This window comes from Macaca fascicularis, chromosome 1 (genome assembly GCF_037993035.2).
Source record: "Macaca fascicularis isolate 582-1 chromosome 1, T2T-MFA8v1.1".
Lineage (NCBI taxonomy): Eukaryota > Metazoa > Chordata > Mammalia > Primates > Cercopithecidae > Macaca > Macaca fascicularis.
The window spans coordinates 209,048,975-209,073,569 of NC_088375.1; the positions used below are offsets into that span (position 1 = coordinate 209,048,975).

Here is a 24,595-nt window from a genome sequence, read left to right on the forward strand (position 1 = left end):
AGTCAAACGCCAGGCTGTCATCTCCTCAGTCCCCTATGGGCACAGCACTGTCCTTCCAGGGATCCAAAGCCCAAAAGAGCAGCGCTTCCAGAAGGAGGAGATCCAGGCATGGAACAGAGGACTCTCAAAGCTGGAAGGGGGCTTAAAGGACCCCCATCTGCCTTAGGGGTTTAGACACAACCCCTGCCTTGGACTCAGGCAGACCTGTGTGATCGGGAAAATCTACATCCTTCAGCCTCAGTTTCCTCAGCGGTTAACTGGGAATAATACTAAGTTTGAGCCCTTTGTTTGAAATGTTTGTTCCTCGGTGTTAAATAGTACTTGGACATAAATTTAATTTATTTACTAAGGCCATTTTTACTTCCTGCCAGGAAGGGTACACTCACCAGCAGTTTTGCCGCAAGAGGACACCGAACAAAGGAGACAGGGTCGTTTATAACCTGACGCGTCCACCCCACTGCTGTGTCTGGTTTCCGTTGGCTGGAACGGGACCTCACATTCTGTATCTGTCCCGATTGGCTAGCGACTTAGAACTTTTTAAAAGAGGCAAAGGTAGAGGGGAACAAAGGAAGGAGGAAGTAATTTGTACAATGCTGAAAAAGGTTAAAACACTTTTAAATAAGGAAGAAGAACAGGCTATGGCCTAATGCTTGCTTGGACCAGTATAAGCATGCCAGGGCAAATATTGGAAGCTAAGAACATAAAGTATATTGATTTCTTTATTACAGCTCGCAGATATTTAAGAATGTTAGCACAGGTCTTTGAATAAATTTTGCTTCTAAGAGAAGTTACTATTTATTCCTAATTAGACGGGGAGGAAAGTCTTTGAAGAGGAACCTCTACTTTACTTTTTACACCTTCCATGTATGAAAGGAAAATAAAATCTTGGGACCCCCAACTCACTGTGCCAAAAGGGAACGTTAAGTTTGGAAACTGAGTCACACATAAACAATTGCCTTTCCTTCTCTTCTTAAACAGGTATCTCCCCAGCTGGCCTCCCTCACCCTGAAAATGTAAGTGAGCAGCTTATCTTGACGGGTATGGGACAAGAGGAGACTAGAAATAGTCTCACCGCCCACCCCAGAGGAATGCGTATTTGACTTCTCCCTCTGCTGTGTGTTTGTCTTATGTAAGGTGTAGATTTACTGAGCACATTGAGCATGAGAGGAATACATAATTTTTTGTTTGTTTGTTTTTGAGATGGAGTCTCACTCTGTTGCCCAGACTGGAGTGCAGTGGTGCGATCTCGGCTCACTGCAACCTCCACCTCCCAGATTCAAGTGATTCTCCTGCCTCAGCCTTCCGAGTAGCTGGGATTACAGGCATGCGCCACCATGTCCCGCTAATTTTTGTATTTTCAGTAGAGACAGGGTTTCACCATATTGGCCAGGCTGATCCTGAACCCCTGATCTCAGGTGATCCGCCCATCTTGCCTTTCCAAAGTGCTAGGATTACAGGCATGAGCCACTGCAACAGCCAGAATACAGACTGTTCCTCTACCCCCTCCTTTCCATGTGCAACGTGTGGATTCAGTGAGGGCTCAGCAAAGCCTCAAAACAATGTAACCACTTGTCTCAGTTTTTCTGTCCTCCTTTTTTTTTTTTCTTTCCTCCTTCCTCTCCAGCTCAGCCTTGGCAAAATATACCTCTAAACTGACCAAGACCTGTCTTAGACACTCTTCTTGGTTGACACATGCAATAGAAACATTTTCATTTGGCTGTTGAAAGGACAAATGAAATAATTCCTAAAAGCACGGGGATTAGTGTACAGCAAGTGTCTGGTAATAGTGGGTGTTGTTGGTAGCCCAACTCCTCATTTTTACACACAACTTCCCATTTTGTTCTTCCCCAGGGGAGCCGTGGCAGATCTTAAGAAACAAAGATCTTCCAGGAATTTTTCATTCCTCCACTTGAGCTAACAAATTATACCAGACAATGCTTCTTTGTTTTCTTAAAACAAAAAAAAATTTTTTAATTGATTTAAAAAAGGTAATACCCTTTATTTTTTACAGCAGTTTTTAGGTTCACAGCAAAATTGAGAGGAAGGTACAGACATACCCCATAGAGCCCTGGCCCCTACACATGCACAGCCTCCCCGACTATCAACATCTCCCACCAGAGCGGTACCTTGGTTTTTTTGTTTTTCTGTTTTTTTGAGACAGTCTCACTCTGTTGCCCAGGCTGGAGTGCAGTGGCCCAATCTCAGCTCACTGCCACCTCCGCCTCCTGGGTTCAAGCGATTCTCCTGTCTCAGCCTCCCAAGTAGCTGGGATTACAGACGCCCATCACCATGCCCAGCTAAATGTTATATTTTTAATAGAGACAAGGTTTTGCCACGGTGGCCAGGGTGGTCTCAAACTTCTGACCTTAGGTGATCAGAGCAGTACCTTTATTACAATTGATAAACCTATGTGGACACACTGTCACCCCAACCCGGAGTTTACATTAGTGTTCACTCGGTGTTGTACATTCTAGGAGTTTGGACAAATGTATGGTGACATGTATTTACCACTGTAGTACCATATAGAATAATTTCACTCATGTAAAAATCCTCTGTGCTCTGCCAATTCATCCCTTCCTCCCTGCTTACCGCTGACAACCACTAATTTTGTTTTTTTTCTTTTTTTGAGATAGAGTCTCACTCACTCTGTCACCCAGGCTGGAGTGCAGTGGCATGATTTTGGCTCACTGCAACCTCTGCCTCCTGGGTTCAAACAACTCTCCTGCATCAGCCTCCTGAGTAGCTGGGATTACAGGCGTGCACCATCATGCCCGGCTAATTTTTGTAAGTTTTAGTAGAGATGGGGTTTCACATGTTGGCCAAGCTGGTCTTAAACTCCTGAGCTCAAGTGATCCACCTGCCTCAGCCTCCCGAAGTGCTGGGATTACAGGTGTGAGCTACTGCGCCTGGCCAATCACTAATTTTTTGATTGTCTCCATAGTTTTACCTTTTCCAGAATGTCATATAGTTGGAATCATATAGCATGTCAGCCTTTTCAGATCATCTTCTTTCACTTAATTATATGCATTTAAGGTTCCTCTATGTCTTTCCATCACTTGTTAGCTCATTTCTTTCTTTTTAGTGCAGAATACTATTCCACTGTCTCGATGTACTACAGTTTATTTATCCATTCACCTGCTGAAGAACACCTTGGTTGCTTCCAAGTTTTGGCAGTTATGAATAAAGCTGCTATAAACATTCATGTGTAAGTTTTTGTGTGAACATAAGTTTTCAACTCTTTTGAGTAAATACCAAGCAGTGTGATCGCTGGCTAGTATGGTAAGAGTATGTTTAGTTTTGTAAGAAACTGTCAAACTGTCTTCCAAGTGGCTGTACCATTTTGCATTCCCACCAGCAATGAATGAGAGTTCCTGTTGCTCCACAGCCTTGCTAGCATTTGGTGTTGTCAGTGTTCTGGATTCTGGCCAATCTAGTAGGTGTTTCATTCTAGTAGTGGCATTTCGTTGTTGTGTTAATTTGCAATTCCCTAATGACACATGATGTTGAGCATATTTTCATGTGTTTATTTGCCATTTGTTTATCTTCTTTGGTGAAGTGTCTGTTCAGATCTTTTGTCTATTTTTTTTTTTTTTGTCTTGTTTTGTTGAGACGGAGTCTTTTTCTGTTGCCCAGGTTGGGGTACAATGGCGTGATGTCGGCTCACTGCAAACTCCGCCTCCCAGATTCAAACGATTCTACTGTCTCAGCCTCCTGAGTAGCTGGGATTATGGGCGCCCACCATCACACCCAGCTAATTCTTTTATTTTTAGTAGAGATGGAGGAGTTTCACTATGTTGGCCAGGCTGGTCTCAAACTCCTGACCTTGTGATCAGTCCACCTTGGCCTCCCAGAGTGCTGGGATTACAGGCGTGAGCCACCAAGTCCAGCCTTGTCCATGTTTTAATTGAGTCATTTGTTTTCTTTTTTTTTTTTTTTTGAGACAGAGTCTCGCTCTGTCGCCCAGGCAAGAGTGCAGTGGTGCAATCTCGGTTCACTGCAAGTGCTACCTCCCGGGTTCATGCCGTTCTCCTGCCTCAGCCTCCCAAGTAGCTGGGACTACAGGCGCCTGCCACCACGCCCAGCTAATTTTTTGTATTTTTGGTAGAGACGGGGTTTCACCATGTTAGCCAGGATGGTCTCGATCTCCTGACCTCATGATCTGCCCGCCTCGGCCTCCTAAAGTGCTGGGATCACAGGCCTGAGCCACCGTGCCCGGCCCATTTGTTTTCTTCTTGTTGAGTTTCAAGGGTTCTTGGTATATGTTGAATAATAGTCCTTGTCTTTTGCAAATATTTTCTCCCAGTCTGTTGACTTGGCTTGTCATTATACTGACTGATTTTTATTAATGACTCAGGATTTCTTTTCCTCTGTTACTAAAAAATAAGTGTTCTGACCAGGCACAGTGGCTCACACCTGTAGTCCCAGCACTTTGGGAGGCCGAGGCGGGTGGATCACTTGAGGTCAGGAGTTAGAGACCAGCCTGGGCAACATGGTGAGACCCCTGTCTCTACTAAAAATAAAAAAATTAGCTGTGTGTGGTGTTGTGTGCCTGTCATTCCAGCTACTTGGGAGGCTGAGGCACGTGAATCCCTTGAATTTGGGAGGTGGATGTTGCAGTGAGCCAAGATTGCACCACTGCACTGCAGGCTGGGCAACAGAGTGAGACTCCCTCTCAAAAATAAATAAATAAATAAAAATTTAAAAATAGGTGTTCTTAAAAGTTTGTATCATATGAAGAACAGAAAGGCTTGACTTTGCCAGTGCTCTTGCCTATGGAGGACCCCACATTTGGCAGGTATAGCAGGTGACATCCCGCATGTTCAGGATTGTGGCCCAGAGAGGGAGTGTGACTCACTTGAGATTGCACAGCATGTTCACTAAGCTAATATATTCTTCTCACACACATAGCCTTCATAGTAATCACAGAACTCTTATTTGGTTTGAATGAGACTCCTGGAATGTGTCTTCTTTCTTCTGTACTTTAAAAAAGTTGCAAAAAGAAAAATGTAACAACAGCAGATTTTTTTTGAAAAGGACAAAACCAAAACACCCATAATCGTAGCACCTCAATAACTGACTGTTTCACTTTTCTGAGGATGTTATCTATCTGGCAAAGGTTGGGATGAGGTGAGCCCACATATTGTAATAGTTATCATCTTAGTGTATCTTACGCTTTTTTGTTTTACTTTTTTTTTTTTTTTTGAGATGAAGTTTTGCTCTTGTTGCTCAGGCTGGAGTGCAATGGTGCATCTCGGCTCACTGCAACCTCCACCTCCCACATTCAAGTGATTCTCCTGCCTCAGCCTCCTGAGTAGCTGGGATTACAGCCATCCGCCACCACACCCGGCTAATTTTGTATTTTTAGTAGAGACGGGGTTTCTCCCTGTTGTTCAGGCTGGTCTCAAACTCCCGACCTCAGGTGATCCGCCCACCTCGGTCTCCCAAAGTGCTGGGGTTATAGGCATGAGACATCACCCCCAGCCTTGTTTTACTTTTTTCCAGGTTTCAATACAATGTATTAGAATGGCTGCATAACCCTTGGGGCTGTCTCTGGAGTGTCCTTCCCCAAAGTTGTCACTCAGTCAGCTCTTCCACATCATCCAAGTCTCAGATCAACTGTCTGCTCCTCAGGGGTCCTTCCTTGAACATCGTATCTAAAGCATCCAAGGCAATCTCTCTGATTGAAAGTCTCTCTCCATATTACTCTATATTTATATTTATATACACACACACACACACATAATATATATATTTTTTTTTTGGGGGGGGGTTTGGTACAGTTGGGGCCTTGCTATGTTGCCAAGCTGGTCTTGAATTCATGGACTCAAGCGATACCCCCATCTCAGCCTCCCAAAGCCCGTCCTTCCTTCCTTCCTTCCTTCTTTCCTTCCTTCTTTCCTTCTTTCCTTCCCTCCTCTCTCTCTTTCTTTCTTTCTTACTCTCTCTCTCTCTCTTTCTTTTTTTAGAATACTTTATTATTGTTATTTTTTATAGAGACAGGATCTGGCTATGTCGCACAGGCTGGAGTGCTGCAGAACCATCATAGCTCACTTTAGCCTCGAACTCCTGAACTCCTCCTCCCTCAGCTTCCTGAGTAGCTGGGACTACAAGTGTGTGCCACCATGCCCAGCTAAGTTTTAAAATTTTTGTAGAGACAGGATGTCTCTATGTTGTCCAAGCTGGTCTCTAACTCCTGGGCCCAAGTGATCCTCCCACCTCGGCCTCCTACAGTGCTGGGATTGCAGGCATGAGCCATTGCTCCCAGTCAATTCTGGTTTCTTTTGTCTTTTTTTTTTTTTGGAGAGAGAGAGTCTCACTCTGTTACCCAGGTTGGAGTGCAGTGGCGTGATCTCGACTCACTGCAACCTCTGCCCCCTGGGTTCAAGGGATTCTCCTGAATCAGTCTCCTAAGTACTACAGGCACACACCACCACACCCAGCTAATTTTTTGTATTTTTAGTAGAGACAGGATTTTGCCATGTTGCCCGGGCTGGTCACGAACTCCTGACCTCAGGCAATCCGCCCACCTCGGCCTCCCAAAGTGATGGGATTACAGGCATGAGCCACTGTGCCCGGCCTGGTTTATTTTCTTGATAGCATTTGTTACATCAGAAATCATCTTTATTTTTAAAAATCTGTCTTCTCCTGCCAGAATATAAGCTCCCTGGGGAGAAAAGGGAACTTTTCTCTCTTGCTTTCTCTGTATCTCCAGTGCCTAGAACAGTGCCTGGCATGTAGTAGGTGCTCAACAGATATTTATTTTATCAACTCGAGAATTCAGCTGACTGACCGGGCTCAGTGGCTCACACCTGTAATCCCAGCACTTTGGGAGGCCAAGGCAGGCGGATCATCTGAGGTCAGGAGTTTGAGACCAGCCTGGCCAACATGGTGAAACCCCATCTCTACTAAAGATACAAAAATTAGCCGGATGTAGTGGTGGGTGCCTGTAATCCCAGCTACTTGGGAGGCTAAGGCAGGAGAATTGCTTGAACCTGGGAGGTGGAGGCTGCAGTGAGCCGAGATCGAGCCATTGCACTCCAGCCTGGGTGACAGAGTGAGACTCCGTCTCAAAAAAAAAAAAAAAAGAACAGAATTCAGCAGACCACAGTTTACCTAGTTGGTCATTGAATATCCTTTTTAAAAATAGCTTCTTAACTGATGCTGCAATAGATGTCTTGGGGAGCCAGTATATCAAGGAGTTTTGGAAGAAGGTTTTGGCAAAAGACATGGGTTCCTCTGTCACCTCTGTCATTTACTAACTTTGTGATGTTGGGCAGTATATTTAACTTCTCTGAATCTCAGTTTCCTTATTTGAAATGAGGGTAATATTAGTGCCTATCTCATAGGGTTATTGTGAGGTAAATAAAAGGAAAAAAATTAAATAAAAATAATGCATGTAAAGAGAGTGCTTAGCAAAATGCCCATGAAACAGGAGCAACCCATTCCAGCATGTTCTCTGTGCTGGGCACTGCTCTAAGTATTTCCCAGGTGTTGTCTCATGTAATCATCAGAATCATCTTTTTTTGTTGGTTACACAACAATGGTTATTTTGTGAACATTTATTCAGCTACACACTTAGTCATGTACTTTTTGGTATTTGGATTACAGTCAGTAAAAGGTTTACTTAACAACAATAACAACAACAATAAAAGCTCTATGAGGAAGGAAACTTTATCATTCCCATTTTATAGATGAGGAAACTGAATCTCAAAGAAGTTAAATCATTGGCTCAAGATACAGCACAGCCAGGTGCAGTGGCTCATGCCTGTACTCCCAACTACCCAGAAGGCTAAGGTGGGAGAATTGCTTGAGCCCAGGAGGCAGAGGTTTGCATGAGTTGAGATCGTGCCATTTCACTCCAGTTTGGGTGACAGAGCAAGGGAAAAAAAAAAAAAAGATCAGGGCTAGGCGTGGTGGCTCACGCCTGTAATCCCAGCACTTTGGGAGGCTGAGGCAGGTGGATCACCTGAGGTCAGAGGTTCAAGACCAGCCTGGCCAACATGGTGAAACCCTGTCTCTACTAAAAATACAAAATTAGCTGGGTGTGGTGGTACAGGCCTATAAATAATCCCAGCTACTTGGGAGGCTGAAGCAACAGAGTCATTTGAACCTGGGAGGTGGAGGTTGCAGTGAACTGAGATTGTGCCATTGCACTCCACCCTGGGCAACAGAGTGAGACTCCGTCTCAAGCAAACAAACAAAAAGATCATACAGTAAGTGGGTGGGGCTGTGGATCCACAGCTGCTCACTGCCAGACCCATTTAAGCACTCATTAAACAGTAGCCTTTTATTATTATTAACATTTAACATTTTTGTTGTTTTAAAAACTTTTTTCTATTTTAAATAATACTTCAGGGTGTATCTTTGGCCATTTCTGGCTTTTCTCTGGTTTTGAATGACTTCCTTTGGATACAATCCCGAAGATAGAATTAACTGGGGAAAATAGGGTCCAGAGAGTTGATGTGACTTACTCAAGGTAAGTAGTGGTGCTTGGAGCAGGGCCACCACGTACAGTTGTATAGATTATTCACTTCACTTGATCTGGGGGTGAGTGGGCTTCCCAGGGGAGTTCAGCCTTGGGCAGGGTTTGAATAGGCAGAGGAGGGGGTGTTCCAAGTAGGGGCCCTTAGAAGGGGAGAACGAGGAGGGTGTGATGGAGAAATAGTGGGAAATCAGTTCCAACGGAGCAGACAGTCGGAGACAGGATTTTAGGAGACAGGTGGGACTGGATCATTCATTCATTCCATAAATATGCTAAGCTGCATTGTATGCCAGGCGCTATTCCAGGAGCTGTAGATAGCAGTGAACAAGCTCATCCAATCCCTGCACTCATGGAACAGATACTGTCTTAGGCGGAGGGTGGGGACAAACAACTGACACAGACATTGAGTAAAATATAGATTGTGATAAATATTGAGAAAGAACCAAGCAGGTGCTCGGTCCAGGAGTAGTAGGACGGGGCCTGTTTAAATAGAGTGGTTAAAGAAGGCTTCTGTGAAGAGGTGACATCTTAGCTGAGGAGGAAAAGACTATTCTAGGCAGATCACATAGCAGGTGCAAAGGCCCGGAGGCAGGATGCTGCAGAGATGGCGTTCAAAGTCATGCAGAAGAGAGTCTTGAGGGGTTGTAAGTTTAGAAGTCATTTCAGACAGCCTTGAGCAAAGGATTCTTTTTCCCCAACCCCATTCCAGCTTTTTCTTTCTCTCTCTTTCTTTTGGAGACTGGGTCTCACTCTGTTGCCCAGGCTGGAGTGCAGTGGCGTGATCTCAGATCACTGCAATCCCCACCTCCTGGGCTCAACCAATCCTCTCACCTCAGCCCCTGCAAAGTAGCTGGGACCACAGGTGTGCACCACCATGCCCGGCTACTTTTTGCATTTTTCTGTAGAGACGAGGTTTCTCCATGTTGCCCAGGCTGGTCTCAAACTCCTGAACTCAAATGATCCTCCTGCCTCAGCCTCCCAAAGGGCTGAGATTACAGATGTGAACCACTGCACCCAGCCCCTAGTCTGATCTTTGTTCTGAGTTCAGCTGTACTTTTCCATCTGCCTGCTGGTTGACCCACAGAGCAGTCACCTCAAAGTCATGTGTTCTTCCCAAACAGCTCCCCACCTCCCATCTCCTTCTAAATCTCTACACTCTCCCTTGACTATTGCTGAGCATCTTGAGTCTTCCTTCCTCATTCTCTCACTTCTGTCTCTTCCTTGGCCACTTTTCTAGACCAGGGAGTCAACCAAGTACCATAGTGTGATAGGACCACACACAAGCACTGTGAAAGTACTCAGACCTGGGCTCAAATCGCAGCTCTGCCATTCAGTTCATTTCACAGGGTCTCGGTTCGTTGGTTGGTGTAGGGAAGTTGTACCTTGGTGGCTGGAGAGTAAATGAGATGATGTTGGAGGTGACAGCAGCTGGCACACAGTAGGTATCTGATGAGTGACAGTGCCTTGCCCTTTCCCTACCAACCTTGGGGAACTGTCTTGTTTTCTTCATAGCTTGGCTTTTTCTATTTAGGAAGCAGAGAGGTGGTTGAAGTTCTTGGGTAATCATTGACTCTCAAAATATCTCTCTGGGGAACCAAGATCTCCAATATTTCTTTTCAAAGTATTTAAAACAGTTAGCTTAATTTGCAGTCATAATACTATCATTAACTGAGTGTTTATTACCTGTCAGTTACTGTGCTAAGTACCTTATATATTTTCTCTTCTTTCATCCTTATGACAACTCTATGAAGAAAGTTCCATTATTGTCACCATTTTATAGTTCAGGAAACTGAGGCTCAGAAAAATGAATTGACTGGCTTAAAGTCACATAGCTAGTTAAGGGATGAAATTGGGACTTGAACCTACATTTATCTGGCAACAAAAACCTGAGTGCCTGATCACTAGACCATCCTGCCTCACAGCCTATCTGGCCAAAGTAGAGAGAGAGTCAACGTTTCATTTCCTGCATGGCTGGAAGCTCAGAGAAGTGAGAGGCTTGTTCAGAGTCCCATAACGGACTGGACACTAAGCCAGCGTATGGTGGGTCTGGCCCCAGGTCCCAAACCTGCCCCAGCAGAGAAAACTGGGAGGTGTGAGACTTCAGGGCATCCTGGACCTTCCTCCTAGAGCTGGACTGCCTCTCCAGAGCAACCGAGCCATAAACACAAGCGGCTCTTTCAACACGACACTGAGCCTGAGTCACTGCGTATTTATAGATGGGCCTCTTCTCCTTGCCTCAGCTTTGCCAGGATTTATCAGGTTCACTTAGGGTTCAGAGGGTGACAACCTGTTTATCATCCAAGGTGCCCAAGCTGGATGTTGGGACATTCTCCGAGAACAAGATCTGGAGTTCTGCCTGTGTTTAGACCTTGCCTGACCCCCAACACCCAGACTGATGCAATTCTCCCTATCCAAGTTGTGCCCCCTTCTACCAGATACTCCCCATGCTTACCCCATCACAACCTTATATACCTAGAGAATTCATGGTCTCGGGTTAAAATGGGACAGAAATGCTGCTTCTTTCAGGAAGACATCCTGGATTGATCTAGGAAGGTTAAAAACTTTCCCTAACCCCACTGCTCTGAGGGAGTAAACTCTCTCATTGGTCAGATAATTAAATTAATCATAATAACATTTGCTAAGACTTTGGGAGGACAAAGTAGGAGGATTGCTTGAGGGCAAGAGTTCGAGACCAGCCTGGCTACATAGCAAGACCCTGTTTCTACAAAAAAAAAAAAAAAAAATTACCCAGGTGTCGTGGCGCATGCCTGTAGCCCCAGCTACTTGGAGGCTGAGGCAGGAGGATCACTTGAGCCCAGGAGGTTGAGGCTGCAGTGAGCTGTGATTGCATCACTACACTCCAGCCTGGACAACAGAGAGAGAGAGAGAGAGATACCTTGTTTCAAAAAAAAAGTAAAACAAACATTTTCTAAGGACCTTCTGTGTACCAGATACCATGCTAAGAGTTTTAACATTACCTTTTTTTTTTTTAAGATGGGGTTGCCCAGGCTGGAGTGCAGTGGTGCAATGACAGCTCACTGCAGCCTTGAACTCCTGGGCTCAAGTGATCCTCCCGCTTCAACCTCCTGAGCAGCTGGAATTACAGGTGTGTGCCACAGCACTCAGATTAACATTACCTTTTTGAATCTTCACAATTTTGTAAGTTAAATATTAATTTATATCATCTTTATAGATGAGGAAACTGAGGCTTACAGAGGTAAAGTAACTTGCCCAAGCCACACGACTTTCCTCCTAGTAAGTAGCAGGACTGTGCTCGAAATCTACATTTTCCTTGGTTCAGTGGTCCAAGCTGTAGGTGACCTTGGACAAGTTACTTCACTTCTGAGCCTCAGTTTCTTTATCTGTAAAATGGAGACACTAATACCAACAGTTATACAGACTGAATAAACCTGGTATACAGTAGACTCCCAACTGCTGACTCCTGTCCCACACCTGCTAAATTTGTTCATTCTCAGTTGCTTAGGCTAATCAACCAGGCCACATCTGGCTCAGACTCTGGGGACTTGAACCTGGGACCCAGGCTCTTCCAGCCACCCCTGCTCCTCTGCCCCTACTCTTTCTATCTCCTTAATAGTAATCATGTCCTGAGTGACTCAGAACACAGGGGCGGGGTGGGTGAAGCGGGCAGGGGAGAGTAGGATGGCGAGTGAGTAGGGGCATTGGGGGTGGTTGTGTACAGAGGCACAGTAGACAGACCTGGCTCTCGCTCCTGGGGTCTATTTTGGATGGGGCCAGCCTCCAGGCTGCTGGAAGCTGGAGCTGGAGGTATCAGTGCTGAGTTAACAGAGCGGTCCTTGGGGCCAGATTTAGCAGTTGAGTTCTGACCCCAGAGGGTGGCTTAGCTGCAGGCCCTGGGCCAAAGCCACTTCTGTGATTCCTGCCATGGGGTTCTGGTCTCTGTACAGGGCACCCTGCTCCTTTCTGCTGTCTTCACCACGCCCTCCCCAGCCCAGTGCAGAGCCTTTAACTTGAGATTCACACAGATTTGGGATCAAGGCCTGGCTGTTCCACCTACTAACGGTATGACCTTGGTGTCCTAAGGGTTGTGATGATTAATTGGTGTGTCCAGATAGGGTTGTCTTCCTCCCACCTCCCCTAACACCACTGGGCCCATGAGGTCAGGGCTAGTTCTCCTGTCTTCATCCTACGTCTCAGGGTCCATTCCCCCAGGCCTTGACCTGGCTGTTCCAGGGCCCCCAGGGCTCGCCTTGCATGGTGCTTCCAGAAACTCTGATCCGAAGTGGCCCCTGGCCTACCCAGGGTTGTGCCAGGGCCCAGCTCTGACAGAGGTGATGGCCCAGTTCTGATGAGCTGTAGTTCAAGTTTCCTGCTGGGCCTCGTTAAATGGGCTTATTAAGGAGCCTTTAGAGGGCCTCATTAAAGAACCCTGGCTCCTAGTTTTTAACAGTTTGGAGATTTCTTTCCATCTGTTTCTATGCCTGTACCACATATCTGATATATAACATTTATTTACATACCCATGTATAATTTTTTTAAAAGAATAGGATCAGATTATATGTAATAGGCATGTGTTTTTCTGTTTGTGCCTAACAATATATTGCTGACATCTTTTGATATTGGTATTCAATATGGAAAGCTCAATGTCCATTTTTTTGAATTGGAGGAATATTTATGTATATATGTAAGTATTTATTTTTCTGCATGGACATTTGGAATGCTTATTGGGGTATGCTTTTTGTTGTTATTGTTGTTTAGTAAACTTTTTCTTCAAGTATAACATATATTCAGAAAAGTACACAATTCCAGTCCCAGCACTTTGGGAGGCTGAGGTGGGTGGATCACTTGAGGTCAGGAGTTTGATACCAGCCTGGCCAACATGGTGAAACCCCATCTCTACCAAGAAATACAAAAATTAGCCTGTAGTTCCAGCTACTCGGGAGGCTGAGGCAGGAGGCTGCTTGAACCTGGGAGGTGGAGGTTGCAGTGAGCCGAGATCGTGTCACTGCATTCCAGCCTGGGTGACAAGAGTTAAACTCTGTCTCAAAAAAACAAAAAAAAGTACACAGTTCCTAGGTGTACAATACAAGGCATTTTCACAGAGTGAGTATATCTGCATCACCTGCACCCAGGTCAAGAAACAGGCCATCACCAGCAGTCGCAGAGGCCCCATGCTTCCTTCTGGCCTCCTCAAGGATAACCACCATCCTGAATGCTGACAGCTCAGATTCGTTCTGCCTTTTTTGAAGTTTACATAAACGGAATTATACAGGATGTCCTCTTTTGCTTGACATTCTATTTATGAGCTTCCTCCATGTTGTTACATGTGGCAAGATTTGTTTATTCTAATTCTGTATAGCATTCCACTAGGTGACCACACGGCAATTTATTTTTTTGTCCCACTGATGGACATTTGGGCTGTTTCCAAGGTTTTGCTATGGAAAACAAAATTGCAAAAATGTCCTGGTGTGTAAATAGAGCTATATATCTGCATATCTGTATCTACCTATCTAATTATATCTTTCTGTTATCTTTCTAGTTTTTTGATAATATAGAGTCCTCAGAATATAATTGCTGAGTCACATGTATGCATAGTTAACATTTTTCTTTGTCAAATTGCACTCTCCTGCTCCCCCAGAGCCAAGAGCAGTGCCAGTCCCCATGTCCCTACCCCTCACCAAGCTTGAATATTATTCATCTTTAATACTTTTGTCTATTGGATCCAAGAAAAATCAGATTTTATTGTGGTTTTAATGTGATATGTTTAAATTATTGAGGATAAGCACTTTTTTGTTTTGGTTTTTGGGGACATTGACATTTATTCTCATGTGAATTGCCTTTTTATATCTTTTGCTTATTCTTAAAATTTGAACGTATTGTGGATTTTGACATTTGGTCTTTTCATGTTTCTAGTGTTTTCCCCCCCACCAGCTTTGTTTGTGAAGCAACTGCCGGTTTAAATATAGTTTGTTTTCCTCCTGCTCACTGTTTATAATCTGGATAGTCCCTGAGGGTGTGTATGGCAAACCCCAGGTTCAAGCTGTGGGGGTGGGGAGCGGAAGGCCAGGTGGGGTGGGCAGCTGAGCCCCCAAGACTGTCTCCCAGGGGTATAAACAAAGGAACATCTGGGTCAGCACTGAACCCTTGGACTTGGAGTTTGCCCCAGAGGCTTCCCCCAATCCTGTTTCCAAGTCTTCCCAGTGGCACGTCGGGCCTCACTGTCAGTGAAGGGAGCCTCTCACCCAGCCAAGGGGCCAGGTGGGAATCAGGGGGCGCCAGGGCCTGTGTTAGTCCTGGAAAAAGAGGGAAAGGTTAAGAACAAGGGCTAAACAGTCAGCGCTCTGAAGTCGAATCCTGAACCCTCTGAGTGCAATGTCAGATGAGTCTGCTAAAATCCCACAGCTTGGGTGGCTTAAACAACAGAAATTTACTTCTCACAGTTCTGGAGGCTGGCAAGTCCAAGATCAAGGTGATTTTATTCTGAGTTATCTTCTCTTGACTTGTAGGTAGCTACCCTCTTGCTATGTGCTCACATGGTCTTACCTTGGCGTGCATGCATAGAGAAAGGGAGAGAGATGCAACTGCCCAACAGGTTCACCTTGCCTGCTGCCTAGACAGAGCCGATTTATCAAGACAGGGGAATTGCAATGGAGAAAGAATAATTCACGCAGTTGGCTGTGTGGGAGACTGGAGTTTGATTATTACTCATATCAGTCTGCCCAAGCATTCGGGGATCGGAGTTTTTAAAGATAATTTGGTGGGTAGGGGCTCAGTAAGTGGGGAGTACTGATTGGTCAGGTTGGAGATGGAATCATAGAGGGGATCAAAGTTAAGTTTTCTTGCAGTCTTCTGTTCCTGGGTGAGATGGCAGAACTGGTTGAGTCAGATTACTGGTCTGGGTGGTGTCAGCTGATCCATCAAGTACAGGATCTGCAAAATATCTTAAGCACTGATCTCAGGTTTTACAATAGTGATGTCCCCAGGAGCAATTTGGGGGAGGTTCAGACTCTTGGAGTCAGAGGCTGCATAATATCTAATCTTGTAGCTAATTTGTTAGTCCTACAAAAGCAAACTGGTCCCAACAGAAGAAGGGGGTCTTTTCAGGAAAGGGCTATTATCAATTTTGTTTCAAACTAAATGCCTCCCTAGATTAGTTTGATTTAAGCCCAAGAATGAACAAGGACTGCTTAAAGGTTAGAAGCAAGACGGAGTTGGTTAAATCTGAAATCTGTCACTGTCATAGTTTCCTCAGTTATAATTTTTGCAAAGGCGGTTTCAGAGAGACATAGAGACAGCAAGAGAAACAGAGAGGAAAGGAGAGCAAGCTTTCTTGTGTCTCTCTTGTTCTTTTTTTTAAAGACGGGTCTCTCTCTGTGGCCCAGGCTGGAGAGCAGTGGCGTAATCATAGCTCACTGCAGCAGCCTCCAGCTCCTGGGCTCAAGAAATTCTCCCACCTCTGCCTCCCAAGTAGCTGGGACTACAGTATGTGGCATTACACCCAGCTAATTTTTTTTTTTTTTTGGTAGAGACAAGGTCTGTTCTATTGCCCAGGCTGGTCTCGAACTCCTGGGCTCAAGTGATCCTTCCACCTTGACCTCCCAAAGTGCTGGAATTATAGGCGTGAGCCACCATGCCCATTCTGCCCAGCTGCCCAGCCTTGTGTCTCTTCTTATAAGGGCACGAATGCCATTGGACCTACTTTCATGAACTCATCTAACCCTAATTACCTCCCAAAGGCCCCATCTTCAAATACCTTCACATTTGGGGTTAGGGCTTCCATATGTGAATTTTGGGGGAACACAAGCATTCAGTCCACGACAACACCCCAGTCCATTTCCTAGAAGTGCAACCTTAAGCAAGTTACTTAATCTCTGTGTGACTCAGTTTTCTCATCTGTAAAATGGGGATTATACTGGTATCAGTGTCATGAATTAACAAATGAATTAATACCTATTAAACACTTAGAACAGACTGTGATAGCCTCCAAGATAGAGCTCAATAATTCTTGCCTCCTGGTAATCAGGTCCTTGTGCAGTTGCCTCCCGTACTGTATCAGGGTTGGTCTGTGTGTCCAATAGAATACAGTGGAAATGATAGTGTGTGACTTCTGGGGCTAGGTCATAAAATATAGTACCACTTTTGTCTTGCTCTTTTGGATCACTGGCCCTGGGGGAAGCCAGTGCCATGTTATAAGGATGCTCAAGCAGCCCTATGGAGAGGTATTATGTACTGAGGAACTGAGGCCTCTCACCAAGTTGCCAACTATGAGTGTGCCATCTTGTTAGTGGATCCTTCAGCTCCAGTCAAGCATTCTGCTAAACTCAACTGCAGCCCCAGCCTATATATATATATATATATATTTTTTTTTTTTTTTTTTTTTTTGAGACTCAGTGAGACTCAAAAAAAAAAAAAAAAAAAAAATACAGTGAGAGTCTCACTGTGCTGCCCGGCCTGGAGTACAGTGGCACTATCACAGCTCGCTGCAGTCTTGACCTCCTGGGCTCAAGTGATCCTCCTACCTTAGCCTCCTGAGTAGCTAGGACTGCAGGCACGCATCACCATGCCCAGCTAAAATTTTTTTTTTTTGTAGAGACAAGGTCTTCCTTTGTTGCCCACACTAGTCTCAAACTCCTGGATCAAGCTTCCTGCCTCAGTCTCCCAAAGTGTTGGGGTTACAGGCATGCGCCACCGTGCCCAGCCCAAGCCAACTTCTTGACTACAACCTCCTTAGAGACCAGATCCAGAACCACCCAACTTAGCTGCTCTTGAATTCCTGACCCATAGAAACTGTGTGAGATAATAAATGTTTATTATTGTCTTAAGCTGCTACATTTTGGGATAATTTGTTATGCAACAACAGATGGTATGCAAGCCATGGGGTTACCCATACTCACTGTTCAGTAAATGCTAACTCGTGTTACTCCTAGCTGTGATAATGTTAACAACGTTTGTTAAGTGTCTACCATGTGTCAGACGTGTGCTATGTGCCTGTGCAAATGGACTCCCACTTCTGTGCCATTAGTTTTCAGCAAGGGATAGAATGCTAGGGGAGGATAGTCACCAGGAACCCTTGACTCTCAGGACTAGAAATGCCCACAGACATCATTACTCTACCCATTTGTCGTTTCATAGATGAGGAAACTCACACACACAGGTCACGTAACCTGCCCAAGATAAAAGAGCTGATAAAAGAGCTGATAAAAGAGTGGAGAAGTCAAAACTTGAACTCAGATCCATTTGTCCTGGGGCAGCCTCTTTGTTGCTCTACACTCTTAGGGTCTTATAGTAAGGATGTATTGCATTTCACAGTTTATATGTTGCACAGTTTATAAAGCACTTTCAATACTTCATTTCAGGATAATTAATGCAGAGCCCCCTCCTGACCCTACTTGCCTCCATTCGCCCTGGGACAGTCCCTTTCTCTAAAGACCACCCACTCCCCAGAGCCCTTGTAGCTGTCCACAAGCATTATCTGGCCCTGGGGACAGTAGGAGGAGGCCTGTGTGGCTCCCAGCCCGGGCCATGAGTGAGGAGGTCCTGGGACACTCTGCTCCCCTTCTGTGGCATGCAGGCCAGGCCCAGTGGACTTTGCCCTGGCACTGAGGGCACTGCTTCATGTCCCAGACCCCATGGACCTGCCTCTGCCAACTGCTCCAGCTTTAGCCACTAGATCAAATGACCCATCGGTTTGATCCTGTGATTTGAGATGATTCTTCAATGAGGATGACATCAAAGCATGTGATGAGGATCTTAAACCATAAGAAAAAAACAGTGCCTGTGCCACACCTGCTCCACTTCCCGAGGGTGCTCCAAGCAGAGGCTTGAGGGGAAATCCAGAGCAAGGCGGGGCAGACCTCACCCTCCTAGGGAGGACATGAGGGAGAACAGGTACACACACGAGAAAAAGATCTGCTCTATGATGTACAGGGAAGCATTTCCACAAGCCTGAACTATGGGGACATGAAAGGGGAGACGGACGGTGGTTTCCTCTCCAGCATCACCACCCCTTGGGCCTGTGTCATCACTGGAGCACTCCTCTGAGAACCTGGCCACTGAGGACGTGGAAGGACCGTCCAGGATCATCTGTGGATGCTCCATTTGGCAGATGAAGAAACTGAGGGTGGGTGTGGTTTGCTGGGCATCACATTTCAGTTCTCCAACGGAGATGGAGATGGAGCCCAGGTGTCTGGGCCCTAGGCCGGGGTTTTCTCCTCTGAATCAAGAGGCGTTAAAAAACTCTCAGATTTCTCGCCAGGCGCGGTGGCTCATGCCTGTAATCCCAGCACTTTGGGAGGCCAAGGTGGGTGGATCACGAGGTCAGGAGATCGAGACCATCCTGGCTAACATGGTGAAACCCCATCTCTACTAAAAATACAAAATATTAGCTGGGTGTGATGGCGGGCGCCCATAGTCCCAGCTACTCGGGAGGCTGAGGCAGGAGAATGGCGTGAACCCAGGAGGCGGAGCTTGCAGTGAGCAGAGATTTCAGATCTCTGAAAAGTCCCCTTTCTAGAGACAATTAAAAAAAAAAAAAAAAAAAGCATAGGCTGGGAACGATGGCTCATGCCTGTAATCCTAGCACTTTGGGAGGCTGAGGCAGGCAGATCACCTGAGGTCAGGAGTTTGAGACCAGCCTGGCCAACATGGTGAAAACCCATCTCTACTAAAAATACAACAGATTAGCCAGGCATGGTGGCAGGCACCTGTAATCTCATCTACTTGGGAGGCTGAGGCATGAGAATCGCTTGAACCCAGGAGGTGGAGGGTGCAGTGAGCTGAGATAGCACCACTACACTCTAGCCTGGGTGACAGAGAGCAAGACTTTGTCTAAAAAAAAGAAAAAGAAAAAGCTAGACCTTGAGAGTTAAACAGGCCTGTTGCAGCTTTGCCTGCATGAGCTGTGGGTCCTGGGGCAACTCCATACCTTGATCTGTGCCTCATCTGTAAAACAAGGACAGTAAGTATGACCTGTATACTTGAAAATTGCTAAGAGAGTAGATTTTAAGTGTTCCCACCACGAAACAGTAAGTATGTGAGGTCATGCATGTTAAATAGCTTGATTTAGCCATTCCACAATATAGACATATATCAAAACATCATGTTGTACACCATAAATATGTGCAATTTTTACCTGTCGATTAAAATTTAAGTATAACCTATTTATGATTGTTGTGAGGACTAAATAAAATAGTGCCTCGAAACTCTTTGTAGATGTCCAGCCACTTGCAAGCATTGAATCAATAAAAAATAGGATTATAATTGCTATTACCCTCTACCTCCCTTTTTCCTTGCCAGGCCTAGACCATTCTCCCAGATGCCTTGCCTGTCTTCTACCCAGCTGGGAAGAAGACACTACAGCTTCCTATACTCGTGACACAGAATTTTGGGAGCAATTCTAAATGACAGGTCTGTTGCTTAGCTGGGTGACTTTCTACAAATCACTTAAGCTTCAGTGCATGATATGCAAAAATGAGAACCATAATACCCAGAATAATTCTCTGACAAATCAATGGCACAGAAGAAAGAGAGGGATGACGGTTGTTACAGTTTAAAAGAGATCCATGAGACAAAAACAACAGAGGTCTCAGCCTGAGTGACGGAGTGAGACCCTGTCTCAAAAAAAAAAATTATTGTTTGTTAACATAATGGCATGGTGATTATGTAACACAAATCCTTATCTATTAGAAATGCATATTGGAGTATTTATGGGTGAAATGACTTGATGTCTAACATTTTCTTTAAAATATTTTAGAAAAGGCCCGGCATGGGAGGCTGAGGCAGAGAATTGCTTGAACCCAGGAGGGGAGGTTGCAGTGAGCCAAGATTACACCACTGCACTCCAGCCAGCCTGGGCAACAGAGTGAGACTCCTTCTCAAAAAGAAAAGAAAAGGCTGGGTGTGGTTGTTTACTCCTGTAATCCCAGCACTTTGGGAGGCTGAGGTGGGCGGATCACCTGAGGTCAAGAGTCAAGACAAGCCTGGCTAACATGGTGAAACCTCATCTCTACTAAAAGTAAAAGCCGGGCGTGGTGGTGAGTGCCTGTAATCTCAGCTACTCAGGAGGCTGAGGCAGGAGAATCACCTGAACCTGGGAGGCAGAGGTTACAGTGAGCCAAGATCACGCCACTGCACTCCAGGCTGGACAACAGAGTGAGACTCTGTCTCAAAAAAAAAAGAAAGAAAAATGTAGAAAAAAGAAGTGTGGGCCAGGCTCACTAGCTCACGCCTGTAATCCTAGTACTTTGGGAGGCTGAGGTGGGCTGATCACTTGAGGTCACGAATTCGAGACCAGCCTGGCCAACATGGTGAAACCCCGTCTCTACTAAAAATACAAAAATTAGCCGGGTATTGTGGCATGTGCCTGTAATCCCTGCTACTCGGGAAGCTGAGGCAGGAGAATTGCCTGAACCCGGGAGGCAGAGGTTGCAGTGAGCCGAGATCGCACCATTGCACTCCAGCTTGGGCAACAAGAGTGAAACTCTGTCTCAAGAAATAAAGAAAAGATAAAAGAAGTGTGTGGGAATATTGGGGCAATGATGAACAAGTTAAGCTGGGTTTGATTACATGAGCTCATTATACTGTTCTCTCTAGTTTGTGTGTTTGAAACTGTCATTCATAAGGAGTAAAAAAAAGAAACGAAGTGACTTGCAGAGAGGGAGACAGTAAATGTAGTGGTTAAGAGCTCTAGGTCTGGACACACCACTAATGTTCCATAATTGTCTCTTCATCTGCCGGTACTATAGTCTTATGGTATGTTCTCATAACTGTAATGATGCTGGTTTATAACTTCCTGATTCTGATGCTGACTCTGCTACTCACTGGTGGGGGACTTTGGCTGTGTGACTTATCCTCACTGAGCCTCTGAAGCTCACCTGCAAAACAGGGAAAATTATGATCCCTGCTGTACCAAGTCATTTGGAGGACTGAACAGGAGGATGGAAAGGACTTAGCACAATGCCTGAACATAATAAGCACTCAGTAAATCCTCCAGTGAGGGGAGCACAGGTTGAAGAATCAGGCTACCGTGGATATGAACCCCAGCTCGGCTCTGCCACTTGTGGCTGTGTGACTCCGGCCAAGCCAATTAACTCTCTGAGCCTCATTTCCTCCTGGGAAAAAACCCGAAGATCATAAAACCTCCCCTGCAGGACTGTGGTAAGGATTAAATGACATGTTTTGATGCCCAGCACAGCCCACGTGGGAATTTCCCTTCCTCACCCCTTGACTTTCAGCAGCACTGGCCTTGCCAGCGCCCCGGCTGGAGTTGATCCCACTGTCCATTTGTTTGGCATCTGCACCTGGACTGCCAAGTGCGGCTGGAGAAAGTCAACAGGGCCATGTGAATGGCTCCTTGCAAATGACACGTCAGTACTGGAAAACATCAGCGAGGCTCTTCTGCTCTTAGACAGTCCTTCCATCTCTCTCCAGGGCACTTCCTCTCGTGTTCCACACTGGCTGGTCCACATCTTTTCCACCACTGATGCCTTAGCCTCAGAAGTTGACCTCAATGCTCTCTTGATCAAGGTCATCAAATATAAACACCTTTCTCTCCAACTCCCAACACCTCCTTCCATTCTGCTCTTTCCATCCTTCCAGCTTAAAGGTTGGAGCGTCCCTCTCCTTCCCAAGGCTTTAGAATTTACTCCATCTCCCCAAAACCCCATTTCCAGTACTTTTTTTCCATTGGCTGCACCATCTCAGCCAAAAAAAAATTGCTGGGCTCAGTGGCTCACACCTGTAATCCCAGCACTTTGGGAGGCCAAGGGGGGCGGATCACAAGGTCAGGAGATCGAGACCATCCTAGCCAACATGGTGAAACCCCATCTCTACCAAAAATACAAAAATTAGCTGGGCGTGGTGGTAGGCGCCTGTAATCCCAGCTACTGGGGAAGCTGAGGCAGGAGAATGGCTTGAACCTGGGAGGTGGAGGTTGCAGTGAGCCAAGATTGTGCCACTGAGCTCCAGCCTGGTGACAGAGTTAAGACTCTGTCTCAAAAAAACAAAACAAAACAAAAAAAACTTGCTCGAATATCTGAACCTTCTCCAAGTCTGACAGTGATGCAGCTGCTTCTTTATATTTAACCTACTCATTCACTTGTCCACTCATTTAATAAACTTTTTTTTTTTTGAGACAGGGTCTCACTCTGTCACCCAGGCTGGAGTGGAGTGGTGTGATCACAGCTTGCTGCAGCCTCAACCACCCAGTCTCAAGAAATCCTCCCATCTCAGTCTCCTGAGTAGTTGGGACTACAGATGGGCAACACTACGCCTAGCTAATTTTTTTATTTATTGTAGAGATAGGATCTCACTATGTTGCCCAAGCTGGTCTCACACTAACTCCTGGGCTCAAATGATCCTTCCACCTTGGCCTCCCAAAGTGCTGGGATTATAGGTGTGAGCTACCGCACCCAGTCAAACATTTGTTGAGTGCCTACTATGTGCTAGGCATTGGGGGTACAGAGATGAATAGAGACCATCTTTGCCCTCAACGTCTTCAAAGTCCAGAGGGAGAGTCAGACTCACAAGCAGATGATGGTAATATGGCAAATGAGATGCAAAGATGGACCATGCCTGACACAGAGATTAACTAGGCATGTGATGAGAAGAAGAGGGAACCCCAAGGTGACTCTCAACTTCCTGGTTGGTGCAAATGGGTGGATGGTAATGCTGTTCACTAAGACGTGAGACAAGAAAAATGGAAGGAGGAGCTAGGTATTGGGGAAGATGGTGTGTTCTGGCTGGAGTATGATGAATTTGAGATACTATTAGAACATCCCAGTAGAAATCTCCAACAAATCTTTAGCTTAGGGGAGAGAGAAGTCTGAACTGGAATTAGAGAGTAGAGAATCATCAGCATATGGGAGCTGGAATCATGCATGTTTATGAGGTGCTTACTGCTTCAAGTAACAGAGTAATTACACAATAATGGCATTTGATATCTCACGTCTTAAGAAGTCAAGAGACGGGCAGCTCTAGGGTTGGATAAATTGGCAACGCAATGATGGCATCTCTAACCCGGGTACCTCCTGTGGTTCCTCTATGCCATCCTCAGGGTGTTGACATCATGCTCAGCCTTGTCCCCTTGTGGTTGCAAGATAGCTGCTCTACCCTCTCACAACCCCATTCAAAGGTAAAGATGAAACTTTGTTCTTGCACATTCGTTTTTATCATGGAGGAGATCCTTTATCTTTAGCCAACAGACATATCCTTGGGTCTCATTGGCCATAACTGCATCATTAGGCAAAAGAGAATGGGGTTGTATGATAGGCTTAAACCGTTTGTAACTCATCTCCTGTGGCCGTGGAGAGGTCCATCTTCCTAGAGCACAATGCTACCCAATGCCTTAACTAAAGTGAGGTCCCATGAGCAGGGAAGAAGAGATGGCCTTTTTTCAGTCCTCATCCTCTTCCAAACCTTGACTGACCTGACAGTGTTGACTTGACCCAAACACAGTTCAATAGAGTCTACATTAGGAGCTTGGGTTCCTAAGTCAAGCATATCTGGGTTCATGTCCTAGAGCCACCTCGTGCTCTCTGTGTGACCTCATACAAGTATTTTACCTGTGTGCCTGAGTTTCCTCACTTGTGGAGTGGGGATATTATGGGTCTTTTGTTATTGGCTGTTGAGATGGTGAAATGAAATAAAGCATACAAAGCATTTAGCACAATGCATAGCACATAGTAAGTGCTCAGCAAAACCTAAGTGCTCAGCAAAATTTTGGGGGGCAACTCTCTCCTCAAAATCCTCCAGCCCTTTGTTTTTTGTTTTTTGTTTTTTTGAGACGGAGTCTCGCTCTGTCGCCCAGGCTTGGAGTGCACTGGCCGGATCTCAGCTCACTGCAAGCTCCGCCTCCCAGGTTCACGCCATTCTCCTGCCTCAGCCTCCCAAGTAGCTGGGACTACAGGCGCCCGCCACCTCGCCTGGCTAGTTTTTTGTATTTTTTTAGTAGAGACGGGGTTTCACAGTGTTAGCCAGGATAGTCTCGATCTCCTGACCTCGTGATCCGCCTGTCTCGGCCTCCCAAAGTGCTGGGATTACAGGCTTGAGCCACCGTGCCCGGCCAGCCCTTTGTTTTTAAGGCCTCTTCCTTTTTCTGTAACTTGTTCCTCTTCTTCTTCTCCCATTTCCTCTCTT

General features: G+C 45.7%; 1 protein-coding gene and 1 long non-coding RNA gene across 40 annotated transcripts in view; both read left to right on the plus strand.

Moving 5' to 3' along the window:
• Window positions 1-24,595, plus strand: part of TRIM63 (tripartite motif containing 63) — a 64,241-nt gene that overhangs the window by 19,909 nt on the left and 19,737 nt on the right. For 4 of the 39 annotated variants that reach the window (XR_012424106.1, XR_012424105.1, XR_012424184.1 and 1 more), the window contains 4 exons: window positions 979-1,013; window positions 11,477-11,588; window positions 19,757-19,867; window positions 20,214-20,646. The exons of 1 other annotated variant lie outside the window; for it this stretch is intronic. The gene's annotated coding sequence lies outside the window, so the exon portion shown is untranslated. Of the gene's footprint in view, window positions 1-978; window positions 1,014-1,200; window positions 1,338-2,633; window positions 2,773-3,082; window positions 3,199-11,476; window positions 11,589-12,408; window positions 12,524-17,051; window positions 17,281-19,756; window positions 19,868-20,213; window positions 20,647-24,595 lie in introns of those variants that run through there. 34 more of the 39 variants (XR_012424116.1, XM_074016079.1, XM_074016101.1 and 31 more) reach the window with 15 other exon arrangements.
• Window positions 2,645-3,198, plus strand: LOC141408591 (uncharacterized). Its single transcript, XR_012424207.1, has 2 exons — window positions 2,645-2,784; window positions 3,088-3,198. It is a non-coding gene; the product is annotated as an uncharacterized lncRNA (long non-coding RNA).